The following is a 15873-nucleotide window of genomic DNA, read 5'->3' on the forward strand; positions in this document are numbered from 1 at the left end:
ATAAGTATTCACCCCCTTTGACTTTTCTACATTTTGTCATGGTATAACCACAGATTCAAATTTGTTTCATTGTGATTTTATGTAAAGGACCAACAAAAAATAGACCGTCATTTAGAAGGTGGGGAAATATTACATGGACTGTACTGTACTGTGATATTTTGTGTTGTTGCAGATATAAAAGGAGCAGCAGGTAGGAAGGGTGTTAGTCTGTGACTGAAACCACATATCATTCAAAAGGAACTAAGTTTGGAGGCAAAGAGTAGTTCCTTAAGAAATGACATGACAAAGGGGGGTGTCTGTAAAGATTGCTGCAGAGAGACATGCTAGTGCCCAATTAATTTGAGTTTATGTCATAGGTTATGGTGCCACCATTGTGTTTAAAAGTAAAGAAACATTTTCCTTTTAACTGTTGTTGTTATCTCTATTCATTTCTATAAAGGGGAGCATCCCACTTAAACCTCCACATAGAACTCATCTGACTTCCTATGTGTCTCAATCACCTGATCCATCATAGATTGTGTTTGCTTTAACAGAGAAACTTTAATTTAGTTTTCTTAACACAATAGTGGCATAGTAGGCTGAATGGTTATACTGTAGAGATCATATAAGGCACAAAAGCTTGATGGTTGCAGTAAAGTCCAGTTGGTGCTATTGCTTGAACATTTTAGAATTCAACTAGAACAGCTTGTTGAACACAACTGTTATAATTATCCCTCACAGGTCACTGTTAACCTCATATACGTCTCAGGCTAGTGTTCACCACAAACCTACAAACACAGTTGACTTCACATTGGGGGACATTTATCATTGTTGTTTTGGTAAGCGAGTTCTGAAGTCTTTTTTTTTTTTTGCTTTAGTTTTGCCTGTGTGACATATTTATCATACTATCAGAGGGAGTTGATAAATTTGGCTCACATAAGCAAAAAACTATAAAAAAAACAATAAATGACTTCAGAACACCACTTTGTAACACCACCTCCTCTCCTCCTATGGCTTTTCTAATCTAAAGTTGCAGCTTTGCAATATATGCGATATACAATGGGGCAAAAAAGTATTTAGTCAGCCACCAATTGTGCAAGTTCTCCCACTTAAAAAGATGAGAGAGGCCTGTAATTTTCATCATAGGTATACCTCAACTATGAGAGACATAATGAGAAAAAAATCCATAAAATCACATTGTCTGATTTTTAAAGAATGTATTTGCAATTTATGGTGGAAAATAAGTATTTGGTCAATAACAAAAGTTCATCTCAATACTTTGCTATATACCCTTTGTTGGCAATGACAGAGGTCAAATGCTTTCTGTAAGTCTTCACAAGGTTTTCACACACTGTTGCTGGTATTTTGGCTCATTCCTCCATGCAGATCTCCTCTAGAGCAGTGATGTTTTGGGTCTGTCGCTGGGCAACACGAACTTTCAACTCCCTCCAAAGGTTTTCTATGGGGTTGAGACCTGGAGAATGGCTAGGCCACTCCAAGACCTTGAAATGCTTCTTACGAAGCCACTCCTTTGTTGCCCGGGTGGTGTGTTTGGGATCATTGTCATGCTTTAAGACCCAGCCACGTTTCATCTTCAATGCCCTTGCTGATGGAAGGAGGTTTTCACTCAAAATCTCACGATACATGGCCCCATTCATTCTTTCCTTTACACGCATCAGTCGTCCTGGTCCTTTAGTAGAAAAACAGCCCCAAAGCATGATGTTTCCACTCCCATTCTTCACAGTAAGTATGGTGTTCTTTTTCCTCCAAACAGGACGAGTTGAGTTTTTACCAAAAAGTTCTACTTTGGTTTCATCTGACCATATGACATTCTCCCAATCCTCTTCTGGATCATCCAAATGCTCTCTAGCAAACTTCAGATGGGCCTGGACATCTACTGGCTTAAGCAGGGGGACACGTCTGGCACTGCATGATTTGAGTCCCTGGCGGCGTAGTGTGTTACTGATGGTAGCCTTTGTTGCTTTGTCCCAGTTCTCTGCAGGTCATTAACTAGGTTCCCCGTGTGGTTTGGGGATTTTTGATCACCGTTCTTGTGATCATTTTGACACCACGGGGTGAGATCTTGCGTGGAGCTCCAGATCGATGGAGATTATTAGTGGTCTTGTATGCCTTCCATTTTCTAATAATTGCTCCCACAGTTGATTTCTTCACACCAAGCTGCTTGCCTGTTGCAGATTCAGTCTTCCCAGCCTGGTGCAGGTCTACAATTTTGTTTCTGGTGTCCTTTGACAGCTCTTTGGTCTTGGCCATAGTGGAGTTTGCAGTGTGACTGTTTGAGTTTGTGGAAAGTTGTCTTTTATACTGATAACAAGATCAAACAGGTGCCATTAATACAGGTAACGAGTGGAGGACAGAGGAGACTCTTAAAGAAGAAGTTACGGGTCTGTAAGAGCCAGAAATCTTGCTTGTTTGTAGGTGACCAAATACTTATTTTACACCCTAATTTGCGAATAAATTCTTTAAAATTCAGACAAGACTAAATACTTTTTCACCATAATTTGCAAATAAATTCTTTAAAATTCAGACAAGACTAAATACTTTTTCACCATAATTTGCAAATAAATTCTTTAAAATTCAGACAAGACTAAATACTTTTTTTCTTCTCATTTCAGATCTGTGTATGCAGAGGACTTCTTCAGATTCAGTGTTGTTAAACATTAATAAAATGGTTAATGAGAGCTTGTGGGGAGTGTTTTTTGGAATAAAAAATTTTGCACTTTTTATGACAGTCGGTGGTTTAAAAATAAATTCAAGTAATTATTTCTCTGTCCTTCCATATGTGATGCTTTGCAACATTCTGCACCTATAGCAGGGGTCTTCCAGGTGTACAGAAAGTGTCCTTCATAAGAAAGAACCCACAATCTGTCTGGTGCTAGTAATGGGCCATATGTATATTAAACTGGATGTGTTACACAGAAGTCTCCATTCACAATTTGACATTGTAATGCGTTTCTGGGCTGACTGTCCCTTCATCAGGTTCATAAGATGATAAAACAAGTAATACACAGAAATATAAGGATGGTCCCCAATTACATCTCTGGGACAGTTGCAACTGTCTATTGATGGGCAGGGAGAGTGAGTTTAAGAAAAAGAAGTGTTGTGCCCTTGTTGTGAACTGGATAGAATATGGACTTTAGTCTAATTGCGGTTGTGAGTGGCAGTGTTTAGAGGGGAGTGGGTGTGTGAATCTGTTCTTTGCCTTGGAAAGGGGTAGCATCCTGATCCTTCAATGAGAAAGGTTAGTTGGTCATATAGCGGAAAAAAAGAAGTGGTAGCGCCGCGTGCGGTGTAGGTCTTTAGGCGGTGTAGGTGGGTACCCGGGTGGAGGGTAGCGTGTCCCTTGCCGGTCATGGTAGCTTGGTATGCAGGCCTGCAGCGTGAGGACGGAGCCCAGAGGTGGGTCTGTATGTACAATGCAGAAAAAAATGTAGAAAAATACTGCAGTGGCGCTTCCAACTAATTAACCCAAAGTCGTAGGTATAGGTATAAAGTAAATAATTTATTTTTACAGCATAAAGAAATCAAAGAAAATAAATAGATAAAGCAAGACGCGTTTCGGGAGTCACAGGTGGCCAGGTGACAGGTATGGGAATTTAAATACAGGAAAAAATGGCGCCAAACCAGGTGAGCTGGTGACGTCATGTGGGATGGATGCCGGGGCCAGGTGTGGAATGGGCAAGAGAGACCTACATAGTACAACATTTTCAATAAAAGAGCATGAAAACCATGTAAAGCATGAAAAAAGGCATAGGTATAGTCTTTTACATGAGTATTTAGAAGTTCAAATAGAACCGCGAGAAATGTCCATAGTAGCGACCAATCAAAGAGCTGCCGGTGTCCGTGGGACAAATCAGGAGGCAGTAGGCGGAGGCTGTCAACGCTGTGCTGGGTTGCCGCTGCAGGTGTTTAAATGAGTCTCTTAGGCTGATTGGTCGCTTGCTGTGGGATAGTGTAAAGGTGACCAATCAGGATCGTGCCGTACATGACTGAGTATAGTTACGCTGTCATGGGCGAAAGTCTGTGTGGAGATGTCGTCCAGAAATGGGCATGGGGATAGTGGGCTAGATTCTGATTGGCTGTCCGTGATATCGATTGAGCCAATCAGAGGGGGGACGTATAAGTCCGGGTTCCAGGTTGTTGCCGCTGGTGGCAGTAAAAGTGTCTTTCAAAATGTCAGCCAATTGCTGCTTGGGTCGTCCGGGCGGTGGCCAATCGGAGATGAGACGTGTATATCCTCTCCGGGAGATATTCCTAGAGGCATCGGTGGCAATTCTTTTTTGAAGAGTATGACCAATCGCTGCTGTGCAGGTCCGGGCAGCGACCAATCGTGAAGAAGGAGGTGTTTAGGCGACCAATCATGAAGAAGGTGGTCTTTGAACGCTGTCAGGGTGCCGGTATCAGGCTTGAACTTTGTCCGGTCGGGCTGTCATCCGATCTGGTGGTCATCGGGGTCCGGATATCGCCTGGAATTTTTCATGGAAGGGCTGCGAGACCTGTAAAGAAAAAAAGAGAGAGATGGAGAGAGAAAGGGGAGGGGAGAGAAACAGGTGGCTTCTGCGGTGGCTTGGTGTCGTCTTGTCCCGCAGTGAGGAGGCATCTGCTACGGCTGTCGCGATGTCATCGGGACCCATCGGCCATTTCATTTCTTTATGCTGTAAAAATAAATTATTTACTTTATACCTATACCCACGACTTTGGGTTAATTCCTTGGAAGCGCCACCGCAGTATTTTTCTGCATTTTCTGCAAAGGTTGGTTGGTGTCTGTGGTTTTGATGTAAAAATATCTTATATTAGTTAGTATTCTGTGTAAGCGTGTTTAGAGGCATGAATATTCGGGGTAAATTCTTTCTGTTGGGCAAAAAGACAGACCTTCTTTGGGAGTTTAAACTTATTTTTACTGGGTATTAATAATGCTTCGTTGAACAATTTTGTGGTGTCTTTTTGTTGGATTTTACTCTCTTATTTTCATTTTTGAATTCTTATCCCTCTATATCCTCTCTTGCGGGGAGATTTATCAAGGCATTTGAAAGTTGAAAGAAGCAATCTGATTGGTTGCTATGGGAAACTGCAACACTTTTCCTCTGCACAGGATTTCATAAATATCCCCTCTGGTCTTTTTGCTGATGTTTTGTTCCCTTGTAGGGGGCTGTAGTGTTAGATGTTAGGCAGCGTTGTTGTTTTTTGTTTTGTCACATGATACGTGGGAATTGTCATTATTGCTCAAGGTAACTTTAAAAAGTTGTACTAAAAAGGCAGAGTAATAGCAAGTAGGTCACAACAAAGAAAGGTAATACCTAGAATTCTCACATATATTACACATCCCAATTTCTAATAAAAAGCTATCCCATTAGTGCAGGCAGTAGCAAGCAACTCAATGCTCTCCATCACTTTGACGGGATCAGATTACTATTTTGAGAATTAATTTGTCAAAAAAAAAAAAATGTACAAACAAAATGAAACAATAATTGGCCATTACCTATTTCAATTACGAATTCAATATTGTATTATGGTTATGACATTTTTTTTGTATTTTAGGTTCATGAAGTTCTTTTTCAAGACATTAAACTTAGCCAAATTGTAATGTAAACGTTTAAGAGCTTATGCGAACCTTCTTGCAGAGTTTTTGGCTATGCTGCTTCAGTGCTGATTGGCGAAAGATCTTAACTACAGGAATCTGAAGTGATATGTCTGTTTGTTTGGCTGGGATCACGTTCTGTCATCATCCCAGTATCAATTTAGTTTTCCAGTCTTAGTTTTAAATGAGCAAAAACAACTTAAAGGATTCTGCTGACAGCAAAAAATGTGTGAAAAATGCCTGTCGGCATGCTTACCGTTCCTTGCTCCTTGCTGAAAGCAATGCTCAAAGGATTACATAGACAATAGGTGGGAAGCAAAGGCCTTGAAGATGTTTTCCTAAGGATGAGCAGACATTTCAGCATTTCTACTAAAATAATAGATATGAAATGAATACTGCAAACATCTGAAGCTGGGAATGAAGGGCAATAGCTAGATGCACATTTTTTACCTTTAGACATTTCTTTTTAATGAATGTGATATAAAACATTTTTAGCACATTTAAAGTCTAAAGATCCAGCTTTGGTTGATATAGGCCTTTCATTATCTTTATGTAGCAGTTTCAAAATTGTGTCCTAAATATATCTAAAGGACCTGACAAAGAGGGGTGCTATCCTCTCAAAATGCATTGTCAGTGTGTTATTTGGTAATAAAAGCCATTTGCTTAATTATTTTGTTGTCCGCATTCGGGTACTATTACTATCCTGACCACTTGGTAAGTGCTGACACGGCATCTACTTTTCTTCTGCCATTAGAAGAGCTCTACCTTTCACATTGTCATGACCAATCCAACAGCTGGAGGATGCAGGACTGATGCTGGCAGCAGGGGTCTCTATACTAGGTGATTTTTGGTGTTGTGCTCGTAGTACAACACCACATGGTGAGCCTATCACTTTGGGTAATACCCCTATATTAACCTGACATAGTGGCACATTTTTGTGTCATTATGTCAGGCGTTATGTCTGCAAAACTTTCCTAAATCCAAGTGAAATTAAAAGAATTGTGCACTTTAGACATCTTTCGATATATATTTATATACATATCGATATATTAATTTCACTTGGATTTAGGAAAGTTTTGCAGACATAATGCGGGTGCCCAAAGTACGCCTGACAGAGAAGGATGGGGGCAGGAGTTGGGTGGATAGGTTTGAAGTTAAAGGGGTTGCATGATACTGATGGAGCTGGTCAGTGATAAGTGGGCAACATGATGGGTGGGATTTGCTGGGGGGCCAAGGGTTAGAGAAACGTCACCAGCACTAAGATGAAGCTAAGACAGGAATGATAGGTGGAGTAGGATAATCTGTGAGATGGTTATGAAAGTTTAGGAACGAAGGTTTTGAGGAACAGAAAAAAGACAGTAGTAGGAGACAAATAGTGTTGAGCGGCATAGGCCATATTCGAATTCGCGATATTTCGCGAATATATGGACGAATATTCGTTATATATTCGCTAAATTCGCATCTTAGTAATATTCGCGTTTTATTTTCACATACGCGAAAATTCGCGTATGCGAAAATTAGCATATGCTAAAATTAGCATATACAAAAATTTGCATAAGCGAAAATTTGCAAATGCAAAAATTAGCATATGCGAAAATTCGCGCACCAGTCTCACACAGTAGTATTAGAGCCTTCTTTACACCACACAAGCTGGAAACAGAGAGGGGTGATCGCTGTGATGTGTACTGTGAAGAAGAAAAAAAAAAAAAAAACTGCGATATTCACGAATAAATATGCGATATTCGCTAATAAAATTTGCATTGCGAATATTCGCGAGCAACACTAGAGACAAAGGGATGGAGAGATAAACAGGTTGTTAATATGTGACAATAATAGGGTAATGTGAGGGAAAAGTTTGGTTATAGAGCAGTTCCCTTCTGATTCAATACTAGTTTTAATTCTGCTAGCTCACGTGACTGCCATTTATTGACATGCTGCTATATTACAATATTTTTATGTTTTTATGATACCGTATATACTCGAGTATAAGCCGACCTGAATATAAGCCGAGGCCCCTAATTTTACCCCAAAAACCCAGGAGAAGTTATTGACTCAATTATAAGCCTAGGGTGGGAAATACATCATCCCCCCCATGTAATCATCCAGACCCCCGTCATCATCATCACCGCCTTTCAATCCCTTCATCAGTGGTCTTCAACCTGCAGATGTTGCAAAACTAAAACTCCCAGCATGCCCAGCATGGTTGAAGACCACTGCGGCCTTAGTCATCATCCCCCCCCCCTTCATCATCACCGCCTGTCAATCCTTTCATCAGTGGTCTTCAACCTGCAGACCTCCAGAGGTTTCAAAACTACAACTCCCAGCAAGCACGGACAGCCATCACTGTGGCCTTCGTCATCATCCAGCCCCCCCCCCCCCCCCTTTTGTTTTGTACTCACCTCCTCTCGGCGGTAAGTTAGGGTGAGCTGGTCTGGGCCATCTAAGTTGCAGGGACCGTCTGGTGGGGATGGTTAGTTGTTGTAGGCTGTCCATTTTCACCAGGGGGGCCTCCTCTCCGCGCTTCGGCCCCAGCCCTGGAGTGATGCTGCCTTGACGACGATGCACACGTTCATGTGCAACGTCCCTGTGCGTCATCGTCAAGGCAACGTCACACACCGGGCCCGAAGCGCAAAGAAGAGACCCCCCCGGTGAAAATGGACCCCACCGGACGGTCCCTGCAGCATAGATGGCCCGGACCAGCTCACCCTAACTTCCCGCCGAGGGGAGGGGAGTACAAAACAAAAGGGGGGGCTGGATGATGACGAAGGCCGCAGTGGCCTTCAACCTGCAGACCCCCAGAGGTTTCAAAACTACAACACCCAGCATGCCCGGACAGCCGATGGATGTCCGGGCTTGCTGGGAGTTGTAGTTTTGCAACCTCTGGAGGTCTGCAGGTTGAAGACCACTGATGAAGGGATTGACAGGTGGAGAGTTCACTCGAGTATAAGCCGAGTGGGGCGTTTTCTGCAAGAAAAATTGTGCTGAAAAACTCGGCTTACACTCGAGTATATATGGTAATCATTGAAATAAGAAGGAAGCATCGCCGAAAACCCTATCTGGAAATGACTAGCAGCTACTTTTGACAATATCTGTGATAATTCCCTCTAGTTTCTGGGTTTGAAATCTTTAAATCTAAGTGAGTTTGCAAATATTGTTTCACGGATATTGTTAACCTCCTGCAAGTAGCAGTAAAATCGTGGCATTACTGGATTTACACACAACTCAAATGTTTCCCTATGTGGTAAACAGTCACAGGCAACTTGCTGCGGGTTTAATAATTGGTACACCATGTCAGAATTATGGAGAGTAGGTAAAGAAGGAGGCGTCCAGCACTTGGCAACGGTAAAAACGATTGCTTTATTCTTCACAGTTTAGACACACAATGCTGCGGTAAGGACAACAGTGACACGTTTCAGCAGAACATGTCCACCTTAGTCATATGGTATGACTAAGGTGGACATGTTCCGCTGAAATGCGTCACTGTTGTCCTTACCGCAGCATTGTGTGTCTAAACTGTGAAGAATAAAGCAATCGTTTTTACCGTTGCCAAGTGCTGGACGACTCCTTCTTTTCCTATTGACGAGTACATGTTGGTCTACACGTGTCCGAGACATGGCGGTGTTGGTGGTGAGCTGGACATACATGCTTCTTCTATTGAATTATGGAGAGTGTACATTTCAAGAAGCCAAGAGAAATATATCTGTGGAATAATATTGTGGTAGCCCTTGGGGGGTGTATGGTAGTTGGGGTGTTGTTTCGGTAGATGAGGGGTTAAGGTTAACCTTATAGTTTGTGACGCCAGGCAGAGGGCTAGTATGCTGAGGTAATTCTCCGGCCTATCGCCGCCCTTCCCAGTAACGATAGGTGCATGCATAAAATGAATGAAGGTCCACAAGGTACTTGAACTTGGATAAACTTTACTTAAAGGCTTGCAGTACATCCAATGCACAATAACAGTCTCATGCAAACAGTCTCTATATAGTTCAGTGACTGACAGTTGTTGTGGACCTTGAATTGTATTATAAGTCTCTGAATTTAGGGTTAATTTTGAAGATCCGTCCGGATTTAGGGGATAGATAAGGTCTGATCTTGCAGAGTGCTTAGGGACTGATACACTCACGGTCAAGAAGAAATCAGCCGTCGCCGCAAGGCTAGGGCCTAAATTCACTGATGACAGCAGCTCAGATCCTTCCCTGTCAACAGCCCACGAGGAAAGAGATCTAACAAAGGCCGCCGCTCCCTTATATGGGCAGGGGCGGGGTTGTTCTGATTGGTCCGAATATCTGTCACTCACCGTCAAGAAGAATGATGCGTGCAATACGTCACAGGGACCTCCAAAGCTCCTTAAGCAAAAACCATAGAGTTTACCTGATCACGTGACCCGCAGGTCCTGCTACGCTTCGTACAGGTAATTAACTAATTATATACATTAGTACTATTATATTTACATAAATCCTGAATAAACTATTAGTTTAATGACTATCTAGATGAGAGGTGACAAGGGGCAGACTAGACAAAAAGGACCCCGACGTCCTAGGGACTCTGGCTATGGGGACCTATATACACAGGTACCGGATAGGATGCGGTACCGGGACACCACAATATTATTCCAATGTTCAATAATTATCCAATGTTCCTTATTGATGACAATATTCGGTCATGTTGTTTTCTCTGTTGTGATTTGCACATGGTCAATATTAACCCCCATATATGATGGATATGAACTCATTCAATTGACACAACTGCTCATATAACTTGTTAACACTGCTCCTGATCATTCTTGTAATGGCTTTTGATCGGAAGAAGTCACCTCCATTAACACAGAAGAAATCAAAACAAAAGCACTTATCTTAAGTGCTTCTTGTTTTCTTTCAGCATCACTTGCATTAATACTGTTTGCTATACAAAAACAAATACAAAAAAAGCTACGGGCTAATGCATTGCATAAAAGCAAATCAAGAAAGCTATCTGATTCTCATTCTCCTGGAGACACCAGACCTCAGGACAATGTCAGGTTGCTCACTTTTACCATTTTGAGATAAGAGGTACTTTCCCCAATGAGACATGATCAATGATCACTTCACACAAATGCTATGAAAACGTGTACCTATCGTTTCAAAACAAATCAAAAAAATTGTTATTATAATTATTAGAGTCACCCTTAAAAACTTCAAAAAAATTCAGCCCTCAAGAGTCCCTTCCACTGTGCTTACTTGTTTCTCATTCTCTTTATGTCAGGGGCAAGGCCAAAGCTGGACTTCCTCCCTTACTTTTTTGAATTAACACACATTACATACTTCTCTCTGCTATGCCATGACATAGGACTGGTGAGAGTGTACTGAACAGTCTTCACTGTGCTGGAGGATGAATTATACAGTACACTGCTATAGATGGCATGGTGGGGGAGGAAGGGGTTACTGATACACTAGCTTTGTAAGGTGATATGAGCAGAAAGAAAAAAGCAGCAGCAGTAAAACAGGGAAAAGTTTACACTAAGCACTGTTACTGCTGAGATGAGAGGGAAGCCTTGATTTACCTTGCATGAACATTATAATGTAACCAAAATCACAGTGTAGGCTAAATGCTATATGTAGGGGAGGAACTTTCCTTGCAGACAAATATTAGGGATCTTATCAATCCACTGCTGCAACAATATGCACTACTAACCTACAAAGACTTAAAGGGTAGCTCCCACCATCCTATTTTTTATTTTTTTGCTAGACCGTCCTCCAACCCCCCCCCCCCCTAAATCACTAGCCCGTTCCCTCCTCCCCCCCCCCCGCCCCGCATCCCCCGTTCCCTCATTACACTTGCAGTTACTGCAGAGACCGGCAGGGGGCGTGTAGGTGAGCCAATGCGCTCGCTCCCGCCTGTCTGATTGACAGGCAGGGAGCGAGTGCAGCCTAACTGAAAATGGACTGATTGCCACTCCAAAATCAGTCCTTTTTCAGTGGCCGGTTTTTAAATGTAAATTAATCCTTTTTAATGAAAAAAAAAATTGTGAACGGGCTAGTGCAGTAGCGGGGGGGGGGAAACGGGATCGCAAGAAAAAAAATAGAATGGTGGGAGCTACCCTTTAACAATAAAAATCAATCTTTATCGAGAGTCAATGATGAAAACAACATGCATTACAAATATAATAGAGATGGCAGCAACTGAAAAAATGGGTGTGCTCAGAAACCCAGGGTGGAAGGTACAATTATATGGTTACATAGTATGCTAAGGGCTGTATGTTAACAAGATGTCACAGATGGTATTGGTTGTTTATAGATGCCCAACAAGTAAAGTGCAAGTGCCAGTAATTATACAAGGACAACAAGCCAGGCAGCAACAATACTCACATGCAAAAAGGACACACTGGGGAATCACGAGAACACTTGCCCCTACAAGAGTTTCGGAACTCACTTTCTTCTTCCAGGGGTAGCGTTTCCTTTTGTCACGTAAATATATATGATCCATCAGATTAGTACTCTTTACTTGTTATTACCTCGCACAAATGCATAGATACAAGCCTGCAGCTGTTGGCGCCAGGCGCCCCCCTGTGACGGCATCTGGCTGAGGGTCATGTGACACACAACGTGATAAACGCTAAAACCTCACATACAGATGCCCCCTCCAGACCTGACAGGAAGGGGAACCATATGCCTGTGCAAGCTGCACGGTAAAAAATATCCCCCACTCAGAGATCTCATTTAGTGGCCATAATACATATGGACAATAGTCTTGAAGATTATTAGGAGAGGAGAGAAAAGAGAAAGGAGAAACGGAAGGATTGGTAACATGTACCATATATGATGATCATAAAATATGTGCATGGTATACACTGATGCTCCTATATTGAAGAACATAGACATATCCAATAATTCCGTAAATACCGATATAATAATAGTAATAAATAATAAGTATACCATATGCAGTTGATGATATGATAAATGTGTGGATTAGAGATGAGTGAATTTTTGGAAAATTCGATTCGGGCAATTCGCCAAATTTTCCGAAAAAACATTGTTTCGATCCAAATTTATTCGCAGCAAATCGCTATTAAAAACAGCTATTTCCAGACTACAGAGAGCCTCAATAGGGGTGTAAAACACTTTGCCTTGTCATAACACGCATAGGGAGTGTGCTGTGTCAGTGAAATAATACTGTTATTTACAATGACATGCAGATAATAGGTGTGCTATTAGAATCACTGGCGCACAGCGGCACAATGACAGAGCCTGGTAATTGAAATGAGCAAACTTTAAAAACTTTTTTGAGGACCAATTGGAAGGCAAGTCTGGTGCCAGTAGCCGCGGTAATTCCAGCTCCAATAGTGTATAATTGTTGCAGTGTAAACTATGGAAAAGCTCCTTGTTGCATTTGAAATTTGAGCTGGCGGTCCACCGCGAGGCCAGCTACCTCCTGTCCCAGCTCTGCTTCTCAGCGCACTCCCATGCTCATAACTGGGTGTTCACTTGAAAAGGGAGGGACTGCAGTACCAGCAGAATTTTATCCAAAATTTGTCCCATTTAGCATAATTTTCAGAAATGTTTTTGTTTGATATGAATTTATTTTGGTAGAAAAGCTATAAAAAACAGACATGAGCCAGTGGAGAACAAATGGGAGCAGAATGACACAGCCTCGATGTGGCGGCACAATGACACAGTCTGGAGGTGATGGCACCTTATGTAGGCCGCAGAGCAGCACAATTTTAGAGTAGTGTGTCAGTTTGTACTCCCTCTCAGTGGTGCAGGCCTGACCCGGGAGGGCTACTGGGTAGATCCTGCCAGTATCAAATGCTTTTCGATAAATATCAAGCCATGCACGTGTAAGTAAGCACGGTTGGTACTGCAAAACTACGTATCAAACTTTGAATGTTTCATTTAATTAGTTTCGGTTTAATTTTCCTGCTCCAACTGGTTTCTTTGATTCTTGTGGTAATTCCAGAGATAACATATGAGGACTAGCTATGATAGAATTTTAGTAAAAATTTAATTTGTTCCATTAGCATATTTTTCCGAAAAAATTTAGTTTGATTTTAACTTAAATTTTTTTTTGAAAAGCTATAAAAAACAGACATGAGCCAGTGGAGACCAATTGGAGGCTGAATGACACAGCCTGGAGGTGTGGAAGCATGGGGAGACCATATAGTGGCTGAATGACAAAGCGTGGAGGTGGCGGCAGCATGAGTGTCACGATGCCGGCTGGCAGGTAGTGGATCCTCTGTGCCAGAGAGGGATTGGCGTGGACCGTGCTAGAGGATCGGTTCTAAGTCACTACTGGTTTTCACCAGAGCCCGCCGCAAAGCGGGATGGTCTTGCTGCGGCGGTAGTGACCAGGTCGTATCCCCTAGCAACGGCTCAACCTCTCTGGCTGCTGAAGATAGGCGCGGTACAAGGGAGTAGACAGAAGCAAGGTCGGACGTAGCAGAAGGTCGGGGCAGGCAGCAAGGATCGTAGTCAGGGGCAACGGCAGAAGGTCTGGAATCACAGGCAAGGAACACACAAGGAACGCTTTCACTGGCACTAGGGCAACAAGATCCGGCGAGGGAGTGAAGGGGAAGTGAGGTGATATAGGGAAGTGCACAGGTGTAAACACTAATTGGAACCACTGCACCAATCAGCGGTGCAGTGGCCCTTTAAATCGCAAAGACCCGGCGCGCGCGCGCCCTAGGGAGCGGGGCCGCGCGCGCCGGGACAGAACTGACGGGGAGCGAGTAAGGTACGGGAGCCGGGGTGCGCATCGCGAGCGGGCGCTACCCGCATCGCGAATCGCATCCCGGCCGGAGGTGGTAACGCAGCGCCCCGGGTCCGTGGAACCGACCGGGGCGCTGCAGTGAGGGAAGTGTAGCGAGCGCTCCGGGGAGGAGCGGGGACCCGGAGCGCTCGGCGTAACAGTACCCCCCCCCTTGGGTCTCCCCCTCTTCTTGGGGCCTGAGAACCTGAGGATCAGACTTTTGTCCAGGATATTGTCCTCAGGTTCCCAGGACCTCTCTTCTGGACCACAACCCTCCCAATCCACTAAAAAAAAAGTTCTTCCCCTGACCTTTTTAGAGGCCAAAATCTCTTTGACAGAGAAGATGTCCGAGGAGCCGGAAACAGGAGTGGGAGGAACAGATTTAGGAGAAAAACGGTTGAGGATGAGAGGTTTAAGAAGAGAGACGTGAAAGGCATTAGGGATACGAAGAGAAGGAGGAAGAAGAAGTTTGTAAGAGACAGGATTAATTTGACACAAAACTTTAAAAGGACCAAGATAGCGTGGTCCCAACTTATAGCTCGGGACACGGAAACGGACATATTTAGCGGAGAGCCATACCTTGTCTCCAGGGGAAAAAATGGGAGGAGCTCTTCTTTTCTTATCTGCGAATCTCTTCATGCGAGAAGAAGCCTGTAAGAGAGAATTTTGGGTCTCTTTCCATATGGTGGAAAGATCACGAGAAATTTCATCCACAGCGGGCAGACCAGAGGGCAAGGGGGTAGGGAGGGGGGGAAGAGGGTGACGGCCGTACACCACGAAAAACGGAGATTTGGAGGAAGATTCAGAGATTCTGAAATTATACGAGAATTCGGCCCAAGGTAGAAGATCTGCCCAGTCATCCTGGCGGGAGGAAACAAAATGTCGTAAATAGTCACCCAAGATCTGGTTAATTCTCTCTACTTGTCCATTGGATTGAGGATGGTATGCAGAAGAAAAATTTAATTTAATCTTGAGTTGTTTACAGAGAGCCCTCCAGAATTTAGACACAAATTGGACGCCTCTATCCGAGACGATCTGTGTAGGCAACCCGTGAAGACGAAAAATGTGTACAAAAAATTGTTTAGCCAACTGAGGCGCTGAAGGAAGACCAGGAAGAGGGATGAAATGTGCCATTTTGGAGAATCGATCAACGACCACCCAAATAACAGTGTTGCCATGGGATGGGGGTAAGTCAGTAATAAAATCCATACCAATCAGAGACCAAGGTTGTTCGGGGACAGGTAGAGGATGAAGAAAACCAGCGGGCTTCTGGCGAGGAGTCTTATCCCGGGCACAGATAGTGCAGGCTCGCACAAAGTCCACCACATCAGTCTCTAGAGTCGGCCACCAATAGAAGCGAGAGATGAGTTGCACAGATTTCTTGATGCCCGCATGACCTGCGAGATGGGAGGAGTGACCCCATTTGAGGATCCCAAGGCGTTGACGTGGAGAAACAAAGGTCTTTCCTGGAGGAGTTTGCCTGATGGAGGCTGGAGAAGTGGAAATCAGGCAGTCAGGAGGAATGATGTGTTGAGGAGAGAGTTCAATTTCAGAGGCATCTGAGGAACGAGAGAGAGCAT

Source organism: Hyla sarda, chromosome 5, assembly GCF_029499605.1.
Source record: "Hyla sarda isolate aHylSar1 chromosome 5, aHylSar1.hap1, whole genome shotgun sequence".
Classification (NCBI taxonomy): domain Eukaryota; kingdom Metazoa; phylum Chordata; class Amphibia; order Anura; family Hylidae; genus Hyla; species Hyla sarda.